The following is a 6000-nucleotide window of genomic DNA, read 5'->3' as shown; positions in this document are numbered from 1 at the left end:
AATTTCAACTGCCGCGGCTATTGAGGATTATCTGTTGTTTATGAGAAAAATTGGCACGTATGTATGTAAAAATCTGGTTATTTTTGTGGTTCTAATGTTTTTAGTGAAAAAATTTAAATGATGGTTACATGTGTGGTATCTTGCAAAATAGTTGCAGGACAGGATTAGGTTCGCTAACAACAGGAGGTTTTCAGATATCGGGCTTTAGGATATGTTTTCTTTCGTGTTGCTAAATATGTTGGTCTTAGAAAAAAAGAGACGAGACAAGGTGATCCAAAGGCAAAACATCTAATTACATGTTGCAAGGTACAATACTGAAACACACACTAAGAGCAAGTGATCCTGTGTACTTCAGAAAAACAAACCGATTAGTAAGAGCTACTGACGAGGACTTTAATGAAAACCTGTTCTTCCTAGTGGATGTATCCTCACGTGAATCTGAGAATTAAACTAACAAGAACCAAACGAAAATCATCTCTGGTTCAATAGATAAACAGTAAACTATAAAAGGATGTTTATAAACCGTATGTAAATAACAACCTTTCTACTGCGACACTATATAAAATGTCACCATTAAGGAAGAACTTACAAAGTGTCGAAATTCAATACGTTAATTATTTGTTTTTTATAAAATTGTTTTGTGTTTTAAACTTAGTTTTTGTTTGGTATGCAAGTAAAAAAAAGCTGTTAAAATAAATTGAACTCTCGCTAAGCCTCGGTGAAATACACAACTACTCTACTTAAAAAAGTACTTTTATGAATGCTTCACTCTAATGCCAAGCACCATAAATAACGAAACACTTGCAAGATCCAAGATGGCACGCGCGCAAACGAATGAAGAAGTAAACCTTTATAATGCAAGTTTTATAGCTTTGAGTTTTGCAGAAATCTAATAAGAGGAGTTTAGGAGCTCTCATGGAAAGCTAAACAAAACTGAAACATTAAAATTTGAGCTGTCAAGCCCAAAACATGGCCATAAATGTATCAATAAACATCAGTGCCTTAGTTCACAAAAGATAGGTACTAGTTATCTCAGCTGACAGGAAATGTGCTAAAAGCGCGAGTACTTTAGAGGGATGGAACACACGTTACATTTCCATACTATATATACAATGCATTATATAAAAATAATCTAGTCTTTATTTACCCACAGCATGACTTCAGAAAGGGGTTTTGTTAACTTTCTAAATTGGTAATGGATGAGGACACCCATGTAACTTTTCAGAAATTACTAAGTTAGATTCACAAGGAATTGGAAAAATCAAACAAAAAACAACTCGAATGGCAGATTAAAAAAATGTTTTGAAAACAGCGAATTATAAGTCAGCACCACCCCTATTTGCGTGGTTTTTTAACTATGCCGAGGCTAAATGGAAGACAAAAAAATTCATTTTACTTATTTTTTGTATCAGTGATATGGACTAGTACGTAGGCAGTAAAACTTTTACATTTATGGTTCTGCCAAGTTGCTGATTCTTTGAAAAATGCCTCCTTAATAGCGAAGGATTTGTCTAGCCCTACTGAGTTTCAACATTGTAAAAAAAGTTTATGATATGGCCATTTTGAAGGATTTTAGTTTTTTTGTATGGTGGAAGTAACAGTAGTCCTAAGAGAGAGAATAATTTGATTGTAATTATCGCCAAGTCACAAACTTTGGTAAATGTATATTTTTGTTTTTATTTAAAAATATAGTATATACTATCGTTACGAAACTACTAAACATAATTCTAATAACTTATATTTCTCGAGATATATTTACTGGATTCTCTCCATTTCAAATGTCAAATGGTTGCTTATGATAAAAATGTATGTTGTCCTCAGAGGAACTTCTAAATGTGGAAAACAAAGGAATAATGCTCATTATTAAACGTACTATTTAAAGTGATAGCAATATAGTAACTACCAGTCACAAGATGATTTGGTATATATTGTTTCTCTATTGACAATAACACTGAATTTTTCAACTGTGCATAGATATGAATATATCACACAGTATATAATACCAGAGTGAAAATCAGTAGTGATATTCTGAATGACCAAAAACAAGTGGTATAAGACAGCTCTAATTACTGATGGTAAGTGAAAAATAAACCACAAAAACAGATTACTTGCATGTATTAACTTCTTGTTAAAAATCAGATAGAGAACGCTTTGCAGGTGTTCTTCTTGTAAAAGATAGATAACTACACAAAATAACAACAAAAAACGAACAAATGCACATTTCAGCTTTTATTTATACATACACCATTTTAATGCAGGAAATTATTTGAGCAAGGTAGTGAATATTTTAGTCCAATACCTTAATAAAAATATCTTATAAATATTTTACAGTTTTTCATATTCGTACAAAAACAGATGAACCTCACCAGGGGTGAAGGGTCACATAAAAAAAATCTCATGCAGACAAGGCCTGCTTCTGTGTATGTGAAAAACTGGTATAGAACCACAAATACCCAGCTCATCTTGAGTAATATATATATATATATTTATGTATATGTATATATACTAACAATTTAACAGCTTTTTCCCTGAACAAATAATACATCTATATTTGGTGTGCTGGGTACAGTTTTTTGTGACTAAAATTAAAACATCCACATAATTAACCAAACAAAAATTCTAAAAACATATTCAAATTTCTTTCTGGACTAAGTTTTCCACTTGGAAGCAAGTCTGTCTGGATGGGTACTTTTCAATGGATTTATGCCACATTCTCCATGGACCAATATGTCACAAAAAATTCACTGATGTATAGCAATTAAAAGACTGGTAAAGCTTTCCAGTAGTGCTTCTCTGTCTCAAATTTCTTTCTAGCTAATTTTTTTCCATTTGGAAGCAAGTCTATCTGGATGGGTGTTTTCCAATATACTTTAACACCACATTACTCATGAGATACATTGATTCTTTAAATAAAAATTCACAATTTTATAGCAAATCAAAGGCAGGTGAGACTTTTCAATAGCACCCCATGTTTTCACAACAACCACAGTTTCCATAGCTACATAATACCATACACCACTTCCCAAGACACCAAGAAACAGGACAACTTTTTGGTGAAGTTACAAACAATATCAAATGTTCCAGGTTAAGTACTAGTTTTCCAAATAGAAACAGCATACGATATACAATAAAGATCAAGGACAAAGGCACACAGAAAATCTTTTTAAATCTTAACAAATGAAATGTAGATAAGCAGCACAATTTTTAACGACTTTAAACACATCACAAAGGCAGCTGTCAAAAAAAAAGTGTCAAGGGCTGAGTTATGGTTTAAACAAGTTACAACAGTTACTACTCTTGTTATCAAGACCATATTTGTACAACACTTATCACAGTAAATATAAAAAAGTTCATCCCATAGCACACTGGCCACTCTCATGGCCATTTTTATCTTTTTTTTTTAACACAGAGAATATGGGATGTACTCAACAGAATAAACATCTATATTTTAGAAATTCAACAATTTACAGGACATATATATATGTGTGTGTGTGTATATGATCCATTACTATTATGTAGTTTATCAGAAACAAATAGTATTGGTGCAGCAATACAAGTGAATTTTTTTCCAATTGTTTACTGTGCCCCTAATAGGATAAACTATATGGAGCTCATAGCCTTTCTCTCTTTCTTTGTGAGGCAAGAAAATCATAATGAGATGTCAGGAACATGATGAAGAAAGAACAAGATGACCAAGCAAACCTCTGTGGAAGACGACTGATGGTAGTGACGATGTTAAAACTGTCGTCTGCTTGAGTCAAAAGCAACCAATAGGAGATAGGCAGGGCAGAGTGTAACTCACAAAGGCACTGAAACTGACTGGTGGGTACCTATAATCCAAACGCAAGAGGCACAGGCTAACAGATACACCCTTCATACACCCTGTAAGGAAACTAGCAAAAGGGAAAAGCTCTGAGCTGGGAAGCTCTTCAATGGATTCAGCTATCAAAATGACAAGCACCACAATTTAAAAGTAGCTTTCCCAATCAGTCAGACTTTGTGGTGCACCATAAAATATACAGCAATATTTAAGCCTTAAATGTGCTGACTTTGACAATATTCGTCTTTATTAATAGCAATGTCTATACACAATATTTTTTTTTCTCAAAGCTCCAGCTTCCTCTTGCTTTATTTGTTTACTAAAGGGCAACAACCTGCCTAGAAAACATGGCACAAGAGGGTTACCACTGTTCATTGTGATATTTTTTTCATTCGACAAACTGTCCAGAGATCAGTCTTTAATAACCAATGACCATGGGTCAAGCTTCTGACTCGCCTGTCATAATAGCATGCACCTGCTCCAATTTCAATGCCAAGCGATTCTTTCGAGAAAATTCATCTTCTTCTAGAGTCATCATCAACTGTAAGAAATCAATAATGTTAATAAATTAACAACTGATAGCTTTTATTGCAATGGGAAATCCAGACTTGTTAAATGATACCATTACTAAAGAACCATAATATTTTAATCCAAAATTTAAAGAACATTCCATTCAGTAATTATTAGCATGGGTTCAAGAAACTATGAGCACGATACTGACTGTTATAAATATCTGTTTTATGTGAAATTTTACAAATACCATAAAACTGCTCATGTATTAGGATGTAAAGTATAATTCTAGATTTTAATCTTTAAAAACACAAGTTAGGCAAAGATCTTGACTTACACATGTCAGCTAAAGTTTCTTAATATTTTTACACAAAAAGTTCTAAGATGAGAAAGAGCAAGTAGTGAAAATTAAAGAGTGAAATAAAATGTTCATTCTGAAGGATTACCTGATCATTGTATTTCACAGCATAACTGTACAACTGATGAAGAGCAACATTTGTGTTAAACTCATGTGCATGTTGCTGAAAAACAGTAAAGAAAATTCTTATAAATAAAAGAATCTTTTGTGAGACATTCCAAACTAACATCATAATGCTTTGGTTGAGCTACAAGTGATGGATAATTTTGTATAACTTAAATAAACCAACTCATAAGCAAAATATGTTTATTTAAAGTGTAGAAGTTAAACTGTATATTTATCTTAGCAGTATACATATATAGTAGTTTTAAATATTATTTCAACAAAACTAAGCCTAAGTCTAAAATTTAGAAGCATTATGTATTTGGACAAAAAAGTGAGAAAGAATCAAAGATTAATTCTTTGATTGTTCTAAAGCAAAAACTACAAAATCAGCTTTTTGTGCTCTGCCCATGGTGATCACTTAAACCCAATTTTTAGTGTTGTATGATTGATGATTAAGTGTACTACCACTTTTATATTGTATTTTTTTGGAAAGAGAAATGTGAAAGGTATCCATATTATACATTTGAGAATATAACTGGTTAAAGATTTACAACAGAAAGTCAAATGATCTGAGTAGATGAACAGGAATGTTTTATAACAAGTGTTCTCTTTCTTAAGCAACTGTAAAATTCATCTTTATTTCTGTCACAAGCATATACATTATTCAAAGCAATGTAACTTTAAATTTGTTTTTTTCTCACAAAGAAAAGGAATCCTACCCTTGACTCCTCTGCTAACATTGCATTCATATCCTGGTCACTTATGGCAGGCATTTCTTTTATATCTTGATAATACCTAAAAAGATTAAAATGATCAGTAATTGCATTTGCACATTTTTTTCTTTGATTTCCTCTTTACAAAGTCAAGAGACTTGAAGATTTGTTTGTTTTTGAATTTCGTGCAAAGCTACATGAGGGTTATCTGCTCTAGTTGTCCCTAATTTAGCAGTGTAAGACTAGAGGGAAAGCAGCTAGTCATCACCACCCTCTTTGTCTACTCTTTTACCAATGAATTGTGGGGTTGAATGTCACATTTTAATGCCCCCATGGCTGAAAGGGCGAGCATGTTCAGTGTGATGGGGATTTGAAGCCACATCCCTCAGATTATAAGTCAAGTTCCTTGACCACCTGGCCATATCAGACCAGACTTGAAGGAAGTACAATGCAATAGCAACTTGGTCTATACCCATTTTTAATGTGATGTTTTT

The 6000-nt window shown here is 32.7% G+C and overlaps 1 pseudogene across 1 annotated transcript in view; it reads right to left on the bottom strand.

Annotated features, from left to right (window-relative positions):
- Positions 1-2216: 2216 nt before the first annotated feature.
- The window catches only part of LOC143238415 (plexin-A2-like), a 168501-nt pseudogene continuing 164717 nt past the window's right edge, over positions 2217-6000 (bottom strand). The window contains exons 33-35 of the transcript XR_013020563.1: positions 5513-5588; positions 4777-4851; positions 2217-4361 (exon numbers count right to left, since the gene is read on the bottom strand). The product of XR_013020563.1 is annotated as a plexin-A2-like (transcript). The remainder of the gene's footprint in view (positions 4362-4776; positions 4852-5512; positions 5589-6000) is intronic.

The sequence above is a fragment of the Tachypleus tridentatus genome, chromosome 13 (assembly GCF_004210375.1).
Source record: "Tachypleus tridentatus isolate NWPU-2018 chromosome 13, ASM421037v1, whole genome shotgun sequence".
Lineage (NCBI taxonomy): Eukaryota > Metazoa > Arthropoda > Merostomata > Xiphosura > Limulidae > Tachypleus > Tachypleus tridentatus.
The sequence above is the reverse complement of the archived record's forward strand: the minus strand, read 5'-3'. Positions and strand labels throughout refer to the sequence as shown.